The sequence below is a fragment of the Triticum aestivum genome, chromosome 6A (assembly GCF_018294505.1).
Source record: "Triticum aestivum cultivar Chinese Spring chromosome 6A, IWGSC CS RefSeq v2.1, whole genome shotgun sequence".
NCBI lineage: Eukaryota > Viridiplantae > Streptophyta > Magnoliopsida > Poales > Poaceae > Triticum > Triticum aestivum.
The window spans coordinates 141,653,411-141,676,046 of NC_057809.1; positions in this window are offsets into that span (position 1 = coordinate 141,653,411).

Consider the following 22,636-nt stretch of genomic DNA (forward strand, 5'->3'; position numbering starts at 1 on the left):
CCCCAAGCCCGTCATCTTGTAGTTGATACAATGAATCCGTCTCACCTGTGGACGACTCACCATCAGAATGTATGGCCGTCTCACCACCATCCACAGATCCTTCAGAAAACTCCCCTCCATGGATGCAACCCAGGAAGGCACGCCTCACGGCAGGCTGAGTCCGAGCGGGTCTCGCACGCTGAGCCGTCTCGATGAGGTCGGTGCAGATGTCCGGCTCAGGGCCTGGCTTGCCGATCCGGCCGATGAAAACATGGATTCCGCCAAAGGGGACCCGATACACGTACTTGATTGAGCCGGCATCAGGGCCCAGCCCGCGTCGTCAATGTAGAGCTTGCCGCGATGACTCTTGGTCATCCGGCTCACAGCGTATCCCTTGAGCCCTTCGAAGCTGCCCTTCAAGAACTCAAATCCATCGTGCGCTAGCCCCACGGTGAGCGCCAACTGTCATGGAATTGTCACGATAGATGTCCTAATGAAAGGACTTAGTCGTGGAGCCATCGCAACTAGGAAGCTTAAAGGGGTTAATCGGGACAAAGGACACGAGAGGTTTATACTGGTTCGGCCCCTTACGGTGAAGGTAAAGCCTAGTCCAGTTGATGTGGTATTGCTAGGTTTCGATGAGCAAGGAGCGAATCCTCTAGCTTGGCTCTTGATCTGCCGTCTCTTCCCCTAAGCCGCCACCGGGTCGCCCCCTTATATACACGGGTTGACGCCCTGCGGCCTACAGAGTCCCGGCCGGCTCATACAACGTGTCCGGCTCGGTGACATCTCTTACATGCCTTACTTTACAAGTCTTATTCATACATGGAGGTTTAAACCTACGGGCCTTAAGCCGCCTCTGGGCTTGGGCCTATTATAAGCCTTATCGTAAACCGTCACCCGGTATACTCTTAGGGCTTCACTTAAGTAACCCGCCATTGTGGTTGACCCGGCCCCTCCTGGGCAGGTCATATCTGGTAGTCATATCCCCAACAGTAGCGGTGAGAGGCCATGTAGGAGTACATGGTGGGTTGTCTCATTGAAACCGTCCTTAGGAACTGAGTTCTATTTTTGTGATCCATGAACAGTTACTACCAAACATTGGGCTCCGGGATCTCCAAGCTCTCTTGACTTATTAATCAACCTGATCTCTGTCTAGGAGTTGCAACTAGTTTCTGTTGTTTGTAGGTAGTGTTAGTAGTCTACCAAGTGGCACCCGGTACAGGTGGGCTTGGGACAGACTAGGCACAGTGACATGGTGTACCAAGTGGCACCCGAATGGTGGGCTTGGGAACCCTGCTCACATCGTTTGGGGCCGTGAGTGACACCCCGGTCGGATCTCCTTGCGGATGGAACGCGAATAGGCGATAAACCTGGACTAGAGACTTGTGTGGTTAGTTAGGTCGTGGCCGACTCCCTCGCTAGGCTTCCGCTTGAAGGTTGTCGAGATACACAATGTGTACATGGTGGTAAGTGGTGAGAGCGTGTGTGAAGAAGTACACCCCTGCAGGGTTAACATCATCTATTCAAATAGCCGTGTCCGCGGTAAAGGACTTCTGGGTTGCATGTATAGTTCATAGACAAGTGAAAGTGAATACTCTAAAATGCGCAAGATAAGCGTGAGTGCTATGGATGAAGTTCTCATAGGGAGATGGGAGCGGATCCATAGTGGTGTACTGATTGGTGAATATGTGGACTCGTGTGCGCCACCTCAACAGAGTTACTTGCAGTCATAGTTTAGGATAGCCACCGAGTCAAAGCTGGCTTGCTGCAGTTAAACTCCACCATCCCCTTTGTTGATACTGATGCATATGTAGTTAGTTCTGATGTAAGTCTTGCTGGGTACATTTGTACTCACGTTTGCTCAATTTATGTTTTTGCAGAGATACTTCAGTCTCACTAGTAGTTCCGCGTGGACTTCGACGTTTAGCTTGTTACCTCAGCTACGATCTTGTGCCCTCGACAGGGTCTTGTAGTTAGTCAGGCTTCTCAGCCTTTTTCAGTTGTAGTTGTCTGTACTAAGACAAGATAAGCTTCCGCATGTTCTATTGCTTGTATGACTTGAATGCTGGGTCATGAGACCCATGTTTGTAATATCTGACTCTTCGGAGTCTTATGAATAAATACTTTGAGTCTTAGAGTTTTGTTGTGATGCCATGTTGTATTTACACATATCGAGCATATTGTGTGTATGATTGAAATGCTTGGTATGTGTGGGATCCGACAACCTAGTTGTCTATCCTTGGTAGCCTCTCTTATGGGGAAATGTAGTCTAGTGCTTCCACTGAGACATGGTAGTCTGCTACAGCCCGGTTTACCGAAGTCCTGTTAGCCCAGTTGTTACTGCTTCGGAACACTTAGACTGACCGGCATGTGTCCTTCTTCGATCATGTTTCTGTCCCTTTGAGGAAATGTCACGCGGTGTCCTTCGGAGTCCTGTTAGCCTGCTACAGCCTGGATTCCTAGAGTCCTGCTAGCCCAGTTGCTACAGCCCGAATTCACTCGCTGATGACCGACACGTTCGTTGCTGGGTCATGTATGCTTGTCCCTGTAAGTTAGTGCCACTCTGGGTTCACGACTAGTCATGTCGGCCCGGGTTCTCTGTCATATGGATGCTAGCGACACTATCATATATGTGTGCCAAAAGGCACAAACGGTCCTGGGCCAGGTAAGGTAGCACCCATGGGGATACCGTGTGTGAGGCCACAAAGTGATATGATGTGTTACATGCTAGATCAATGTGGCTTAGGATCGGGGTCCTGACAGATTCGATGGACTATGGAATAAGGAGTGGCAAGAGCCTAAGCTTGGGGATGCCCAAGGCACCCCAAGGTAATATTCAAGGACAACCAAGAGCCTAAGCTTGGGGATGCCCCGGATGGCATCCCCTCTTTCGTCTTCGTTCATCGGTAACTTTACTCGGAGCTATATTTTTATTCACCACATGATATGTGTTTTGCTTGGAGCGTCATTTTATTTTCTTTTGCTTTGATTGTTGTTTGAATAAAATACCAAGATCTGAAATTCTTAAATGTTAGAGAGTCTTCACATAGTTACATAATTATTCAACTACTCATTGAGCTTCACTTATATTTCTCGGAGTAGTTTGCCGTTTGCTCTAGTGCTTCACTTATATCTTTTTAGAGCACGGCGGTGGTTTTATTTTGAAGAAATATATGAACTCTCATGCTTCACTTATATTATTTTGAGAGTCTTCAGAACAGCATGGTAGTTTGCTTTGGTTATGAAACTAGTCCTAATATGATAGGCATCCAAGAGGGATATAATAAAAACTTACATATAAAGTGCATTGAATACTATGAGAAGTTTGACACTTGATGATTGTTTTGAGATATGAAGATGCTGATATTAGAGTCATGCTAGTTGAGTAGTTGTGAATTTGAGAGATACTTGTGTTAAAGTTTGTGATTCCCGTAGCATGCACGTATGGTGAACCGTTATGTGATGAAGTCGGAGCATGATTTATTTTTTGATTGTCTTCCTTATGAGTGGCGGTCGGGGATGAGCGATGGTCTTTTCCTACCAATATATCCCCCTAGGAGCATGCACTTAGTACTTTGTTTCGATAACTAATAGATTTTTGCAATAAGTATGTGAGTTCTTTATGACTAATGTTGAGTCCATGGATTATACGCACTCTCACCCTTCCACCATTGCTAGCCTCTCTAATACCGCACACCTTTCGTCGGTATCATATACCCACCATATAACTTCCTCAAAACAGCCACCATACCTACCTATTATGGCATTTCCATAGCCATTCTGAGATATATTGCCATGCAACTTTCCACCGTTCCATTTATTATGACACGTTCCATCATTTTCATATTGCTTTGCATGATCATGTAGTTGACATCGTATTTGTGGCAAAGCCACCATTCATAATTCTTTCATACATGTCACTCATGAGTCATTGCACATCCCGGTACACCGCCGGAGGCATTCATATAGAGTCATATTTTGTTCTAGTATCGAGTTGTAATTCTTGAGTTGTAAGTAAATTAAAGTGTGATGATCATCATTATTAGAGCATTCTCCCTGTGAGGAAAGGATGATGGAGACTATTATTCCCCCACAAGTCGGGATGAGACTCCGGATGAAAAAAAGAGAGAAAAAGAGGCCATAAAAAAGAGAAGGCCCAAAAAACAAAAAAAACAAAAAATGAGAGAAAAAGAGAGAAGGGGCAATGCTACTATCCTTTTACCACACTTGTGCTTCAAAGTAGCACCATGATCTTCATGATAGAGTGTCTCCTATGTTGTCACTTTCATATACTAGTGGGAATCTTTCACTATAGAACTTGGCTTGTATATTCCAATGATGGGCTTCCTCAAAATTCCCTAGGTCTTCGTGAGCAAGCGAGTTGGATGCACACCCACTTAGTTTCTCCATAGCTCGTTGATACGCCTAGTTGATGTGATACTATCTTCTCCTTTTTGTCCTCTCCACAACCACCATTCTATTCCACTAATAGTGCTATGTCCATGGCTCACGCTCATGTATTGCATGAAGATTGAAAAAAATTTAGAACATCAAAAGTATTAAACAATTGCTTGGCTTGTCATCGGGGTTGTGCATGATTTAAATATTTTGTGTGATGAAGATAGAGCATAGCCAGACTATATGATTTTGTAGGGATAGCTTTCTTTGGCCATGTTATTTTGAGAAGACATAATAGCTTTGTTAGCATACTTGAAGTATTATTGTTTTTATGTCAATATTAAACTTTTATCTTGAATCTTATGGATATGAATATTCTTGCCACAACAAAGAAAATTATATTGATAAATATGTTAGGTAGCATTCCACATCAAAAATTCTGTTTTTATCATTTACCTACTCGAGGACGAGCAGGAATTAAGCTTGGGGATGCTTGATAAGTCCCCAACGTATCTATAATTTTTGATTGTTCCATGCTATTATATTATCCATCTAGGATGTTTTATATGCATTTATATGCTATTTTATATGATTTTTGGGACTAACCTATTAACCTAGAGCCCAGTGCCAGTTTCTATTTTTTTCCTTGTTTTTGAGTTTTATAGAAAAGGAATACCAAACAGAGCCCAATTGACATGCCAATTTTTGATGATTTTTTATGGACCAAAAGAAGACCCCGGAGTAAAAGAGTTGGGCCACAAGAGTCCTCAGGCGTCCACCAGGGTGGGGTGCGCCCACCCCCCTGGGCGCGTGGGCCTGCCTCGTGGACGACTCGGGCACATCCTTGACGTGAGACCGACGCCAAAAATTCCTATAAATACAGAAACCTCTAGAAAATAACCTAGATCGGGAGTTCCGCCGCCAGAAGCCTCCGTAGCCACCGAAAAACAATCTAGACCTGTTCCGGCACCCTATCGGAGGGGGAAATCCCTCTCCGGTGGCCATCTTCATCATCTTGGCGCTCTGCATGATGAGGAGGGAGCAGTTCACCCTCGGGGCTGAGGGTATGTACTAGTAGCTATGTGTTTGATCTCTCTCTCTCGTGTTCTTGAGATGCTACGATCTTGATGTATCACGAGCTTTGCTATTATAGTTGGATCTTATGATGTTTCTCCCCCTCTACTCTCTTATAATGGATTGAGTTTTCCCTTTGAAGTGTTCTTATCGGATTGAGTCTTTAAGGATTTAAGAACACTTGATGTATGTCTTGCATGTGCTTATCTGTGGTGACATTGGGATATTCACGTGATCCACTTGATGTATGTTTTGGTGATCAACTTGCGGGTTCTGCTCGTGAACTTATGCATAGGGGTTGGCACATGTTTTCGTCTTGACTCTCCGGTAGAAACTTTGGGGCACTCTTTGAAGTACTTTCTGTTGGTTGAATAGATGAATTTGAGATTGTTTGATGCATATCATATAATCATACCCACGGATACTTGAGGTGACATCGGAATATCTAGGTGACATTAGGGTTTTGGTTGATATGTGTCTTATGGTGTTATTCTAGTATGAACTCTTGAATAGCTCGATCCGAAAGAATAACTTTGAGGTGGTTTTGTACCCTACAATAATCTCTTTGTTTGTTCTCCGCTATTAGTGACTTTGGAGTGACTCTTTGTTGCATGTTGAGGGATAGTTATATGATCCAATTATGTTATTATTGTTGAGAGAACTTGCACTAGTGAAAGTATGAATCCTAGGCCTTGTTTCCTAGCATTGCAATACCGTTTACGATCACTTTTATTACTTGTTACCTTGCTGTTTTTATAATTTCAGAGTACAAAAACCTATATCTACCATCCATATTGCACGTGTATCACCATCTCTTCGCCGAACTAGTGCACCTATACAATTTACCATTGTACTGGGTGTGTTGGGGACACAAGAGACTCCTTATTATTTGGTTGCAGGGTTGTTTGAGAGAGACCATCTTCAACCTACGCCTGCCACGGATTGACAAACCTTAGGTCATCCACTTGAGGGAAATTTGCTACTGTCCTACAAACATTTGCACTTGGAGGCCCAACAACGTCTACCACGCAACCTTCTTCTTGTAGACGTTGTTGGGCCTCCAAGTGCAGAGGTTTGTAGGACAGTAGCAAATTTCCCTCAAGTGGATGACCTAAGGTTTATCAATCCGTGGTAGGCATAGGTTGAAGATGGTCTCTCTCAAACAACCCTGCAACCAAATAACAAAGAGTCTCTTGTGTCCCCGACACACCCAATAGAATGGCAAATTGTATAGGTGCACTAGTTCGGCGAAGAGATGGTGATAAAAGTGTAATATGGATGGTAGAAATATATTTTTATAATCTGAATGAATAAAAACAACAAGGTAGAAAATAGTAAACAGGCACAAAAATGGTGTTTCAATGCTTAAAAACAAGGCCTAGGGTCCGTACTTTCGCTAGTGCAATCTCCCAACAGTGCTAACATAGTTGGATCATATGATTATCCCTCAAAGTACAGCAAAGAATCACTCCCGATTTCCTATTAGCGGAGAACAAATGGTAGGAATTGTTTGTAGGGTTTGAAGCCACCTCAACGCTATTCTTTCTGATCGATCTATTCAAGAGTTTATACTAAAATAACACAAATCTATTGTTTCCGTTCGATCTATACTAGAGTTCGTACTAGAATAACACCAAAGAATATTCATATTCATAATACTCAATCCACACAAAGAACTATAAAGAGACCCCGAAGTTTTCGTCGGAGAAAAAGGTGCATCAACCCCTATGCATAGATTACCCCAATATCACCGCAGGAATCCGCGAGTTGAATGTCATAACATATATCAAGGGAATCAATAAGATACCCCAATTGTCACCTCAAGTATTCATACCGCAAGACATATATCATGTGTTCTCATCTCTAAATATTCAATCCGACAAGACAAAACTCCAAAGGGTAAAGATTCAATCCATCACAACAAGAGTATAGAGGGGAGAAACATCATATGATCCGACTATATTAACGAAGCCCATTATATGGATCACAAGAGAGAGAGATTAAACACATAGCTACTGGTACAAACCCTCAACCCCGAGGGTGGACTACTCCCTCCTCATCATGGTGGCCGCCGGGATGATGAAGATGGCCACTAGAGATGATTCCCCCCTCCGGCAGGGTGCCGGAACGGGTCTAGATTGGCTTTCGGTGGCTACAGAGATGTGCGGCAGCGGAACTTCTGATCTAGGTTAACCCCGAAGGGTTTCGGACTATTTGGGAATTTATAGTGCAAATAAGGGGTACGAGAGGCCATCGAGGTGGGCAAAACCCACCTGGGCGTGCCCTGGTGGGTTGTGCCCCCCTCGGGGCACCCCCCAAGTGCAGCTTTGGCCCATCGGGAGTCTTCTGGCCCATAAAAAATCCACAAAAAGTTTCGCGGTGTTTGCACTCCGTTTGATATTGATTTTTTGCGATGTAAAAAACAAGCAAAAAAAGCAACTGGCACCGGGCACTGAGTCAATAGGTTAGTCCCAAAAATGATATAAAGTTGCTATAAAATGATTGTAAAACATCCAAGAATGATAATATATTGGCATGAATACTTCATAAATTATAGATACGTTGGAGACATATCAATGCTTCGCCGCTTGCTCCTTCACGACCACAGCCCGGCGGCACCAGTGAGAAGACGCTTCTCCGAGACGTTAAGCCGGAGCCTCCTTTACCTCCCCGCTCTCCCCCGTGCAACTGCGGTGTCCAAATTGGGATTTTACCCAGGTTCGGTCTCTCTATAAGAGATAACACCCTATGTCCTGCTTTGACTGGTGTACAAAGTACAGATTGATCTTCCATGAGATCGTGTATGAATGAGTTGGCCTCCGGGGATGCCTAACCAATGGGCCCATTGGTAGGTTCCTTTGGGGGTTGTCGACCCAAGCCACATGTTCGGGAGCCGATATGATTAGCGCCCCCTTATCCAGTACACCATCACCGCCATACACATATTTTTTCACTTTCTTTTTAATCTTCAAAAAATGTGAATCGAGGGAGAATCGAACTCCAACCCTCAAGGTTTGCTCAAGTTCTAGTAACCAACAAGGATAGGTTAGTTGTTGTGCCCACTTGCTTTCTTTTCACTTCTTATGTGGCAAATATAACTTCATTAACTTTCAAGCCCTTTTCGTGTTTTTAAACCAAGTTTTGTTCTGTTTTATTGTGGTTTTTTACTGTTTTCTTTTTTCTTTTTTTATCTTCAGTTTTTTCAAGTGGATGAACTTTTTAAATAAAAAAAGAAAATTCATGAACTTTTTCTCAAATTTCTGAATCCTTTTCAATTTCTCAAAAAAAATTGCAACTTTCTTAGTGAACTTTATTTGAAAATGTGTGAAATTTTTCGAATCCGTGAACATTCCTTTCAAAACCAATAAACCTTTCTCCAAATCTGCGAACGCTTGGGCTGGCCAAACAGGCTCCCAACAGGAGCGTTGTCGTCGCCTAGTTGGGCCAAGGCTTAAGGTTTTTTTCCTTTTCTAATTTTTAGATTTTCTTCTCTGGAAGTGCTAGTTATTGACTAGACAGGGGTGAATAGGCGATTTTTATGGAAATCTTCAAAACACGAGGGCTTTGAAGACAAACAGTAGAAATGAACCTATTGATATGCAGCGGAAGGTAGACTACACTAGACAGGCCATAGTAAAGTAAGCAATGAAGTGAAAGCACAAAGACTATTAGCAGCTAGGCAGTATGGATCAGGATGGAAGATAGTATGAAGCTTAACAGTAAATAGTCTTCAAGCAGTGAAGACACTCAAATCATACAATCAGGCAATGACTTCATGAAGACAAACTATAAAGTAAAGGAAAGTGAAGGATAGAACCAGTTGCTTGGTGAAGACAAGGATTTGGTAGACCAGTTCCAGTTGTTGTGACAATTGTACGTCTGGTTAGGGAGGCTGGGATTTAACTCAGAAGACCGCGTCTTCACCTTATTCCCCTTGAGCTAAGGGCACCCAGTCCTCGCCCAATCACTCTCATAAGTCTTCGAGGTAGACTTCCAAACCTTCACATACTTCGTTCATCGGCGATCCACAATGACTCTTGGATGCTCAGAATGCGACGCCTAACCGGTTGGAGGATTCATAGTCCTCAAGTGTAACAAGTCTTCAGGTCACGCAAACAGAAGGACTTCAGTGATGCCTAACACTCTTTGGCTCTGGGTGTTTAGGGCTTTGTCCTCACAAGGATCTCTCTCTCAAACGCTTTGGAGATGGGTTGCTCTCAAACGACAAAAGTCGTGCACTAACTCTGAGCAGCCACCAATTTATGGTGTAGGGGGTGAGCTATTTATAGCCAGGAGGCAACCCGACCTGATTTGTCTGAAATGACCCTGGGTCACTAAGGAACTGACACATGTCCAACGGTCAGATTTCAAGCACACATGGCAGCTTGACTTGGGCTACAAGTAAAGCTGACTCATCCAGCTCTGGATAAGATTGGCTCTCATTGTCTTCGCTCGAAGACATAGGATTTGGTTGAGCATCACATCAGTCACTCTGACTTTTTTTACTTGGACCCCACTTAAGAGTACGGTGGTTCCTATGAATCAACAAAGAAGAAAAGGAAACTATGAAACAACTATGTCTTCGCACTCCATAGTCTTCAAGTGAATGTCTTCTCATGTCATAGTCTTCACAGTGAATATCTTCATAGACCACCATTGTCTTAAATGTCTTCACACATTTTTAGGGGTTATCTCTGGTAGGTAAACCGAATCAATAAGGGACTACTACCTGTGTTATCATGCAATTCTCACAAACACATTAGTCCCTCAACCAAGTTTTCGTCAATAATCCAAAACCAACTAGGAGTGGCACTAGATGCACTTACAGTCTCCCCCTTTTTGGTGATTGATGACAAACTGGTTGAAGTTTTCAACGGGGATAAAAGTATGTGAAAGTTAAGGATTAATACATTGTCTTCGTATGTAGAAAAAAGCTCCGCCTAAAGATGTGCATATAAGTAATTTGCTTTTGAATGCAAATGCAAATGACAGGTTTTACTTTGTGGAGATCCTCTTCAACCTATGAAGACAATTCATCATGCATATAAAGAGATAATGAAGATAATGACATGCATAATGAAAAATGGACGTCTGCAGAATGACTTCATGTGGAATTTATCATCGCATCACAAGATAGCAGAAAAAGTAGCAGATGACCATCGAGTTTAAGTGTTACAACTCAAAAACCAAAATGTTCAAAAGACGAGAGTTGTAAAGACTTAGCAAAAAATAATGCAACCACCCATAATGACCCGCTTGAAGACTATCAACTCATATGCTTCTCCCCCTTTTGTCAGTAATGAACAAAAAGGTTTGAAGACATAGAGTATCTACTCGTTCCCAGTTGGGGTAGATGATGGAGCAGGATCAACGTTGGAGTTTGGTGGTGCAGACGGGCCTGATGCAGTATCATGATGCAGTGCAGACATGGTCGGTGAAGTGGCGTCGTCTTCTTCATCGACGACTCTCGCAACAACAGTTCTAGCCGAAGACGAATATTCAGATTCTTCAATAGACAGAGTGCGACACCAATTTGCATTCTGAGGAGGCATGGAGTCAAACTTGAAGCTCTTGGTGAAGCCATCTTCGCGAAGATCGTCTTCAGGACAGAGCATTGTGAGGCTCTTCCAGGAGCGCCTACAGGCTTCATGTGCAACAAACGAGTTCTTGGTGGCCAAGTTGCAAATGCGATTGACATCCACCAAGAGACTCTGCATCTGACGCTTTAGCCAGTCATGATGCCTATCCTGCTTCTGATGCAATGCCACAAGAAGCTCTCAGTCATTGACTACACGATAATGCTTCTGAGGCCTTTGGGCAATCGTACTTGCAGTGGCTTCAATGTTAGCACGGTGTGGTACTCTCATGTTTCCAGCCAGAGGATAAGCGGGGGTTGCAGCATTGGGGACAAGAATTCCTTCGATTGGTTGCGAGAAGCTTTGATATTCAGCATCTGAAGATGTAAGGGCTTCTCGGCAAGCTCAGGGTAGATGGCTTCAATAGACAGATCAACCTCAGGCAGAAAAACAATGTGGTTGCGCGCTGAGGGTTGATAGTCAATGGTGGAATGAAGCTTGATTAGGCGCATCAACCATGAAGCATAGAACTTCAGGCCAAATAGATCAATCCCAGAAGCAGCTAGTTGTCTGATGAAGAAATCTTGAGTATTGAATCTGATGCCATTGATTATATAAAATACCAAAGTCTTCATGGCTCCTTCAAGTTTAGCTTCAGAAGAATGCCCCTTGATCGGCCATACAGTACGCCTCAGAATATGGTATAATGTGTGTGGCAAGTACTCGAGGTCCTTCACAAAGAACTCCTTTGGGTATTCAGCATCTTGAGGCAATGGCTTCATCATACTAAGCATATGACTCATGTTTGGTTCGGGCTTCTGAAAGATACTCTGCAGTTCATCTCTATGACGCTGACAACCAGGTTCATAGAACTCACCTGGAGTGGGCAGGGAAGTAAGCTCGATAATGTCTTTAGCTTTGGCTTCGTGATGTACATCACCTGACATCCACTCAAGGACACAAGTCTTCGGATCCCTGTTGTAGCCGCGAATATGGAGAGTAGCATAGAACTGCAGGAGAAGCTCTTCATTCCAATGTTCTTTGTCAGTCACAAAAGGCAGAGGACCAACATCCCTAAAGCAATCAAGAGCTTCTTCAAGATAGGGCAGCCCAGCCATGGCATCACAATCCATACGCTTGTGCGGATAATTCCGATATTGGTTGTAGAGGATGGACGAGTAATAGCTTCACTACAGATGACTCCAAAATCTATCTGAGGAGATCTTGGGCCTCGTGTATGGGTTCTTGGCACTGTCAAAGAAGGTGTTATGCTCCCTGAAGCTTTGCACACAGAATGATTCTTGGGTTGTGGCAGCACTTGGAAGCCTTGGCAATCTAGGCTTTGGCTTCTGCACTTGAGGCCTATGCTCCACACGATAATCATATTGTGGCCCGGGAGCTGTAGGTGGAACCATGATGGGCCATCTGACGGTTACCAACACACCCTGATTGAATGCTTGTTCAATGGTGTGAGGCCTTGGAGGAGGAACAGTGTCTTCAGCATTCTCATTAGCTTTAGGCTCCACATTGTCTTCAGCCATGAAAGTGTCATTGGCTTCAGTGGCGTTGTTGGTCGCAGCCTCAGTGTTTTCAACCTCCATCTGTTCAAGAACTGGAGGGTCGGGCACAATCACATTGTCTTCGAGAACGACTTGATTAGTAGCTGGGGGTGTGGCAACTCTTTCTTCTTCTTTCTCTTCTTTTTCTTCATCGACTGATGCAGCCAGAATGTCTTCAGCTACTTTGGCTTCAGGCTCAGAGGCATTCGCAGGAGGGGTGGCTTCAGGAAACACTTGATGTGTGATTGATCTTTGTGGCACTTCCCCTTCTAGAATGCTTGACATGGTGATTTGTGGCCTGGGGCCTTTGCGAAGCCTGCGAAATGCTAGCGACACCTTTGGTGAGGGGGGTCTGTACCATGTAGTTGTCGTCATTGAAAGTGCTAGTTATCGACTAGATGAATCGGCGATTTTTATGAAAGTCTTCAAAACATGGAATTTTTGAAGATAAACAATAGAAATGAACCTATTAACATGCAGCAGAAGGTAGACTACACTAGGCAAGCCATAGTCAAGTATTCAATGAAGTGAAAGTACGAAGACTATTAGCAGCTAGGCAGTATGGATTGGGATGGAAGATAGTATGAAGCCAATCAGAACAAGTAGTCACACAGTGAAGTCAAACAGATAATGCAAGCAGGCAATGACTTCACAAAGACGAATAGTAAGTAAAGAGAAGGAAGAGATAGAACCAGTTGCTTGGTGAAGACAAAGGATTTGTTGGACCAGTTCCAGTTGTTGTGACAACTATACGTCTGGTTAGGGAGGCTGAGATTCAACTCCGAAGACCGCGTCTTCACCTTGCTCCCCTTGAGCTAAGGACACTTAGTCCTCGCCCAGTCACTCAGGTAAGTCTTCAAGGTAGACTTCCAAACCTTCACAGACTTCGTTCACCGGCGATCCACAATGACTCTTGGATGCTCAGAACGCGACGCCTAACCGGCTGGAGGATTCACAGTCCTCAAGTAAGTCTTCAGATCACGCGGACAGAAAGACTTCAGTGATGCCAAACACTCTTTGGGCTCTGGGTGTTTTGGGCTTTGTCCTCGCAAGGATTTCTCTCTCAAAGGTTTCGAGGTGGGTTGCTCTCAAACAACAAAAGCCGTGCACTAACTCTGAGCAGCCCCAATTTATGGTGTAGGGGGTGGGCTATTTATAGCCACTAGGCAACCCGACCTGATTTGTCCGAAATGACCCTGGGTCACTAAGGAACTGACACGTGTTCCAATGGTCAGATTTCAAACACACGCGGCAGCTTGACTTGGGCTACAAGTAAAGCTGACTCATCCAGCTCTGGATAAGATTTGCTCTCATTGTCTTCGCTTGAAGACATAGGATTTGGTTGAGCATCACTTTAGTCACTCTGACTTTGTTCACTTGGACCCCACTTAACAGTACGGTGGTTCCTATGACTCAACAAAGAAGAAAATGAAACTACGAAACAACTATGTCTTCGCGCTCCAAAGACTTCATGCGATGTCTTCTCATGTCATAGTCTTCAATGTGAATATCTTCACATACCACCATTATCTTCAATGTCTTCACACATTTTTAGGGGTCATCTCTGGTAGGTAAACCGAATCAATGAGGGACTACTACCTGTGTTATCCTGCAATTCTCACAAACACATTAGTCCCTCAACCAGGTTTGTCGTCAATACTCCAAAAGCAACTAGGGGTGGCACTAGATGCACTTACAATCTCCCCCTTTTTGGTGATTGATGAAAAACTAGTTGAAGTTTTCAACGGGGATAAAAGTATGTGAAATTGTAAAGGATTGAGGTATTGTCTTCATAAGTAGAAAAAGGCTCCCCCTGAAGATGTGCATATGAGTATTTTGCTTTCGAATGCAAATGCACATGGCAGGTTGTACTTGTGGAGATCCTCTTCAACTTATGAAGACAATCCATCATGCATGAAAAGATATAACGAAGATAATGACGTGCATAATGATAAATGGACGTCTGCAAAATGACTTCGTGCGGAATTTATCATCGCACATGTGGAATTTATCATCGCATGACATTGTTGACCGAAAAGGTAGCAGACGACCATCAAGTTTAAGTGTTACAACTCAAAGAACCAAATGTATCAAAAGCGAGAGTTGTAAGCACTTGGCAAAAGTATAGCAACCACCCATATGGACCTGCTTGAAGACTATCAACTCATATGCTTCTCCCCTTTTTGTCAGTAAGGACCAAAAAGGTTTGAAGACATAGAGCCTCTACTCATTGCCATGAGGAGTAGGTGAAGCAACAGGGTCGTCGTTGAGGTTTGGTGGTGCAAAAGAACTTGGTGCAGTGTCGATACACGTCGAAGTTGTAGTTGGTGAAGTAGCATCATCTTCATCATCAATGACTCTGGCATTGACAGTTTTCGCCGAGGATGAGTAGTCAGAGTCTTTGAATGAGGGAGTCCGACGCAAGTGAGCATTCCGGGGAGGAGTGGAATCAAACTTGAATCTCTCCGTGAAGCCATCCTGTTGAAGATCATCTTCAGAGCTCAGCAAAGTCAGACTCTTCCACCACCGGCGACAGGTTTCATGAGTGACAAATGCATTCTTGGTGGCAAGGTTGCGAATGCGATTAACATCCACCAAGAGGCTCTACATCTGACGCTTGAGCCAATCATGATGCTTATCCTGTTTTTGATGTAGGGCGACGAGAAGCTCTCGGTCATTGAGAACACAAGATCGCTTCCGAGGCCTTTGGGAAATTGTGCTTTCAGTGGCTTTAGTATGGGCACGAGGTGCACGTGTATTTCCAGCCAAAGGATAAACACGAGATGCAGCAAGAACTCCTTCAATGGGTTGAGTGAAACTTTGATGATCGACGTTGTGAAGATATATGGGCTCCTTGGCAGGCTCTGGGTATATGGCTTCGACAGACAGATCAACCTCTGGCCAGAATATGAGATGATTGCGCGCAGAAGGCTGATAGTTGATAGCAGAGTGAAGCTTGATGAGGCGCATTACCCATGGAGCATAGAACTTCAGACCAAATATATCAGAGCCAGATGCAGCCAATTGCCTGATGAAGAGGTCATGTGCATTGAAGCTGATGCCATTGAAGATATAGAAAACCAATGTCTTCATTGCGCCTTCTAGCTTGGCTGCAGGAGAATGTCCTTTGACAGGCCATAGAGTTCGCCTGATGATATGATAAATAGTGTGGGGCAGATACTCTAGGTCTTCAACAAAGAACTCCTTTGGATATTCAGCATCTTGGGGCAGTGGCTTCATCATGCTCAGCATTTGGCTCATGTTGGGCTCAGGCTTCTGGAAGATGCTCTCCAAGGCATTGCGGTGAAGCTGACAACCTGGTTCATAGTGTTCACCAGGAGTGGGCAGGGTAGTAAGCTCAATTGTATCTTGGGCTTTGGCTTCATGGTGTACATCTCCTGTCATCCACTCAAGGATCCAAGTCTTCGGATCCCTGTTGTAGCCGCGAATGTGGAGGGTAGCATAGAATTGTAGCAGAAGCTCTTCATTCCAATGCTCTTTATCAGTCACAAAGTTCAGGAGACCAGCATCACGGAAATAGTCAAGAGCTTCTTCTAAACAAGGCAGTCCAGCAATAGCTTTGCAGTCTAGACGCATATGAGGAAAAATGCGCCCCTGATTGTATAGTATGCAGGAGTAGTAACTGCACTGCTGATAACTCCAGAACCTATCAGATGATATTCTTGGCTTGGAATATGGGTTCTTAGCGCTATCAAAGAAAGTGTTGTGTGCAATGAAGCCATTTGCATTGAAAGATCCTGGTGAAGTTGCAGTGCCTGGAAACCTTGGCAGCCTTGGCTTCGGCTTCTGGACCTGAGGCATGTGCTCCACATGATAGTCAAATTGAGGTCCGGGAGCAGGCGGAGGAACTAGAATGGGACAGCGGACGGTAACAAGCTGACCATGATTGTATGCTTGCTTAATGGTGTGAGGTCTTGGAGGTGGTACAGGAGCAGAGGCATTGTCTTTGAGCTGCAGATTTGCTTCAGGTGCAGCATTGGCTTCAGGCACCGTATTCACTTCAGGTGCCACATTAGCTTCAGCCATGACAACGTCATTGGCTTTAGTAGTGTTGTGGGTGGCCACCTCAGTGTTTTCAACCTCCACTTGAGTAGCTGGAGGGTCTGGCACAGACTCGTTCTCCTCGAGAACAGTTTCTCGGTTGGTAGGGGGTGTAGCAACACATACTTCTTCTTCTCTTGGTTCTTCCTGTTCATCGGCTGATGTAGCCGGAATGTCTTCAGCAGCTTTTGCTTCGGACTCAAAGACATTCACAGTTGGAGTGGCGTAAGGGAACACTTGTCGTGCCACTGAGTTATGTTGCTCTTCTCCTTCTGGAATGCTCTACGGAGTGACTTGTGGCCTTGGTCCTTTGCGAAGCCTGCGGAGTGCAGGCGACGCCTTTGGAGAGGGAGTCGGATGGACCACAAAGTCATCATCTTTAGGCACCAGAGTGGTGGCTTGAGGTGGGGGAGTACTTGGTGATTCTTGACGGGGGAGTCTTGAGAGCGATCAGTCCATGAATCATCCTGAGCAATTGGCGTCAGAGGACGACCAATGCTGATGAGCTCCTTGTTCGTGAGAACAGGAGATGATACCATGTTGTGCTCAATCTGAGGAAGGACTTTACCATCTTCTGCATTGTCTTGGGGACCAATGTCTTCAGCTGTGGTGGGGTCAATAGCTGGATCTTCTTTAGATTCAGGAGCCTCTGTGGTAGCAGGCTCATGAACTATTAACTAACGCTCTTGATGTCGGACGCAGGACGAGCAACTGAGATTGGCTCGACGACAAGGGGCTCTGTGGGAGCAGCCCGATCTTTCTTCTTGGTCGGTGGAGCATCGTCAGTGGTGTTCTTGGTCTTGCGCTTTCGGGCTTCGGCTTCAGCTGCCCTTGTCTTCTTCAGTTCTGAAGCAGCTGTGGGGACCTTAGGCTTCGAGCATGTCATGCTGGCAAGGAAGACAATGCTTGGCGCTTCCTGCCTTGATGCTTCAGCTTGGGCCACAGCAGGCTTCTTCTTCTTGGCAGCCATTCTGGGGTCGATGTCAGGGCGCCCCAGAGCCTTGCGCTTTTCTGCTTCATTGTGATCTTCAACACTTTTCTCAGCAAAATACTTCATTCTTTCTCTTGGACCTTTTGCTTCCTGGCATTTCTGGTGAAACTGCTCCTTGAGCTCATGCAGCGTCTGCTTGAAGCTTTGAACATCCACCACGCTGAGATTGGCTATGTTCCTCTTGAACTAAGCTATCTCATAATCAATCTTGTTCTTCAGTTCAACAATCTTCTGAGCCAGAGCCAGCTCAGTAGCAATGGCACTGTGGAAAGAGACACTGATGCCAATCAGAAGCTCAAGGTCATCGAGGTTGATGTTGGGGTTTTCAAACCATTCATCAATGAAGTTGTTCAAGATATCCACATCAAACAGGGGTAGATCATTGAAGATCTCCGCCTCTTCCTTGCTCTTTATCAGTAGCTCAAGAGCGTCATCGCCAAGATCGTCGTCACTTGACAGACCAATGGCTTCATTTTCGTTCCTCAGAACAGCGACTGGGGTCAGTGCTTGACCAAAAATCTAGATGGGCTTCTTCTTCTTCTCAGTCTTGGACATGCGAGAGAGATCTTCAGACTGGACACTGTCTTCAGGAGGTGCAGTGGCCAGAGGCTTCACACACGAAGCTTTTGGTGAAGTGGAGGACTTTGAAGCCTTTGGTTTCTTCTGCTTCTGTGGCTTGGGAGGAGCAGGGGCTTCATCAGAATCAGCGTCATCCGTAGAGTGCTCCACGGCGGCCCCCTGAACAGCAATGTGAGTTAGGAGATCGTCGAGGTTGTAGAAAGGCCTGATGATATTGGGTTCAGCATCACGGGTGCCATCATCCCGAGGAGCAGATGGACCTAGGTTGAAGTCTAATCCAAGCGTTTTCTTGTTCTCTTTGGTAGATGCTTTGGCAAACAGAAGGTTGTGCTTGAACAGATTGTCGTCGCGAGACCATAGCAGTGATGATGGGTCGGCATTTGTAGGTTGTGGTCCACGAACCATACAAGGGTAGAAACCCTGAGCAATAGCTTCAGGTCTGTTCTTGGGTTGAAGATTTCGAAAGAGAATATCACCCCAAGGACACTTGATGGCATTCTTCTCAGCATACTCCTTGGTCACAAACTTGTATTTGAACCATTTCTCTGCCCAATATCTTTGAATCCATTGGATTCGTGTTTTGCGCTGATTGTAATCCTCTTCGGGATCAGTCTTGTACATCTCATAGAGATCTTCGGGCAAATCTTTTGATGTATCCCCACGGCGCTTCATGCCTCCCTTCCTTGCTGACTTATCTATGGCCATGTAGTTCAGACTGAATGGCTTCAAGGCTGTCAAAGGCTTCCGTCTGGTGGTCAGACAGGAACTAGCTTCGGGAGAATTGATGTGATGCTATAAGAATTCTGCAAATGAATGCAGACTATGAGAACCAAGGGATTCTCCCACGGACATGTACCTGTGACAGCATTAGAGATGCGAGGGAAGGGGAAGAGGTCATATGCATTCTCAAAATATTTTGAAGTTAAATCAATTTAGAAGACATTGACCTCATAGCGCGAAGACATTCACTTATATGATGAGAGTTGGTTCCAGATTTGTACAAATCCAAGAATAAGTACAAGTGAGGAATCTAACTGTGTGTGAAGCATAAGTGAATATACTAGGCATGTTATGAGATGCAAAACAGGTTAGATCCAAATTTGTAGGAACAGAAACCACTTGTGGTCGAAAAGGATGAATCTATCGGATCAAAAAGACAGTAAAAAGGAGGTTTTATTTACCACACGAGGAACTGCTAGACGGAGTAGAATATGAGGCCGAGCAGTTCGATCTTCCATTCCCTAACTTGGCGACGGGAGACACCTACGGCGACGGCGGAGGAGACGAGGTCCGCGACCGGCGTGAGGACGGCGTCGTGAGGTCGCGGAAGCTAAGCGCTTTGTCACCGGCGTCGTCGAGAGCTAGCGATGGAGCTAGGGTTTATGCAAGAGGGAGAGGTGGAAGAAAGGATAATGACCGCTGTGAGATGTATATTTATAGAGAGAGAGGGACAGCACAGCGCAATTACGCAGGTGCCCCTAGCGGTTCACATCTGAGGGACACGTGGCGAACATGCAACACATTGGAAGTTGTTCCATGTTCCGACGCACGCCTGGATTGTCGGGTGGTCGTTCCCGCTTCTCTGGGTTTCAGACAATAAGGATTGAGCATTTAAAACAGATTTAATGCTTGTCTCTGTATCTTCTGCTGACAAGGATACGGAGAAGACATTCGACGGTTTCAATAGAATGCATATGATTTGGATAGATAGATTTGAGAAGGAAGCATAGAGAGCTTAGGGTCCAATCACATTCACTTTGTTCGAAAGATTCAAACGATAAGACATAGCTATAAGTGAATGTTGTTGAGGACAGAACACTAACATATGTATATATCAGAATAAGACCAAATCAACATTGTGAAGATAAACATGAAGTCATGTCAATATTGAAGACAAACCAAATGCGAAGACTTTGCAACTGTAACGCCAACAGAAAACACTCCAAACAAAAGTTTGGTGGTGGCCTTACCCACCGTATAGGAAGTATTAGACCTAGACACAGCGCACAATTATCGTGGCGCTCCGAAGTCAAATTCCACGTTAATTTATTCACACTTAGAGTGTAAGTCTTCATTAATTGAAGATATACGTTACTTCGTGTGTTGCACATCTAAGTCATCAACATGCATAAGTGTTAGGATGTGTGCCTAATCACAGGACATTTGAGGATTCCAAGATATTTAGCTCACACCGCAACTTTCAAAACCTTTTCTCATCCAAGGGCTTTGTGAAGATATCTGCCAGTTGCTCTTCAGTGTTGACGTGAATGATATCAATATCTTCCTTCATGACATGATCTCTGAGAAAGTGATGACGAATTTCAATGTGCTTTGTCTTCGAGTGCTGAACTGGGTTGTTGGCAATCTTGATGTCGCTTTCATTGTCGCAGTAGAGTGGCACTTGCTTCAGATGGATGCCATAGTCTTTGAGTGTTTGCTTCATCCATAGAAACTGAGCGCAGCAAGATCACGCAGCAATGTATTCCGATTTAGCAGTGGAGAGAGATACACAGTTCTGCTTCTTTAAAGACCAACAGACAAGAGATCATCCAAGAAAGTGACATGTGCCTGATTTAGAATTGCGATCAACCTTGTCACCAGCATAATCAACATCTGAGAATCCAACTAGATCAAACTCTAAGCCCTTTGGATAACATAATCCTAATGTTGGGGTGTAAGCCAAATATCGAAGAATTCGCTTCACAGCTAAGTGATGCGACTCCTTTGGTGCCTCTTGGAATCGGGCACACATGTAAACACTAAGCATTATATTTGGCCTAGATGCACATAACTAAAGTAAAGAACCAATCATGGAGCGGTATACCTTTTGATCAAACTCTTTACCATTGGCATCAGGACCCAGATGACTTTTGTTTGGCATGGACGTCGTGTATCCTTTGCAATCTTGCATTCCAAACTTCCTCAGGCAGTCTTTGAGATATTTTTCTTGAGATATGAAGATGTTGTTGCTTTGCTGACGTATTTGAAGAGCAAGGAAGAACTTCAGCTCACCCATCATGGACATCTGATATTGCTCTTGCATCATGTGTCCAAACTCATCACTGTATTTTGATTAGTGTAGCCGAATATAATGTCATCCACATATATTTGGCACACAAACAGTTCACCATCATCTGTCTTCGTGAAGAGTGTGGGATCCAGGGAACCAGGTTTGCAGCCTTTGCTCTTCAGATAATCTTTAAGTGTGTCATACCAAGCGCGAGGGGCTTGTTTGAGACCATACAGTGCCTTATTGAGCTTGTATACCATATCAGGATGTTTTGGATCTTCAAAGCCAGGCGGTTGTGCAACATACACTTCTTCTTCAATCTTGCCATTGAGAAAGGCACTCTTCACATCCATTTGATATGGAAGGATGTTATGATGATTTGTGTAGGCTAGTAGTATGCGAATGGCTTCAATCCTAGCCACGGGAGCAAATGTTTCATCGAAGTCAATCCCTTCAACTTGAGTGTATCCTTGAGCAACGAGACGAGCCTTGTTTCTGACAACTTGACCATGCTCATCTTTCTTGTTGCGATATATCCATTTAGTGCCTATGATATTGTGTTTATGAGGATTAGGACACTTGACTAATTCCCACGCATTGTTCAGCTCGAACTTTTGAAGCTCTTCTTGCATAGCTTGAATCCATTCTGGTTCCATGAAGGCTTCAGCAACTTTCTTGGGTTCAGATATTGAGACAAATGCAAAGTGCCCATAGACATTTGCTAGCTGTGTTTCTCTTGAACGAGTGAGTGGACCAGGTGCATTGATGCTATCAATTATATTCTCAATCTGTACTTCATTTGCAACACGAGGATGAACTGGACGAAGATTTTGCTCTTGCTGATCATTGTCATCATTAGGAGGATTGTCTTCAGGTTGAGCATTGTCTTCAGGTTGATTAGGTGCAGAAATGATAAGTTCCTCTTCAGCCTGAGCTTCAGACGGTATGGTTTCTCCAGTTCCCATAAGCTTGATGGATTCACTAGGTGAAACTTCATCTAGCACATTTGGCAGGTACTCTCTTTGCGAGCCGTTAGTCTCATCGAACCGTACATCCACAGTTTCAACCACTTTATAGTGAAAGAGGTTGAAGACTCTGTAGGAGTGCGAATCCTTTCCGTAACCAAGCATAAAACCTTCATGTGCTTTCGGTGCAAATTTTGAAGTGTGATGTGGATCCTTGATCCAGCACCTAGCACCAAATACTCTGAAGTAACTGACATTTGGCTTCTTACCAGTAAGGAGTTCATAGGATGTCTTCTTCAGAAGCTTGTGAAGATAAACATGGTTGATGACATGGCATGCAGAATCAATGGCTTCGGGCAAGAACTTTCTTGGAGTCTTGTATTCATCAAGTATTGTCCGAGCCATCTCAATGAGTGTTCTGTTCTTGCGCTCCACGATGC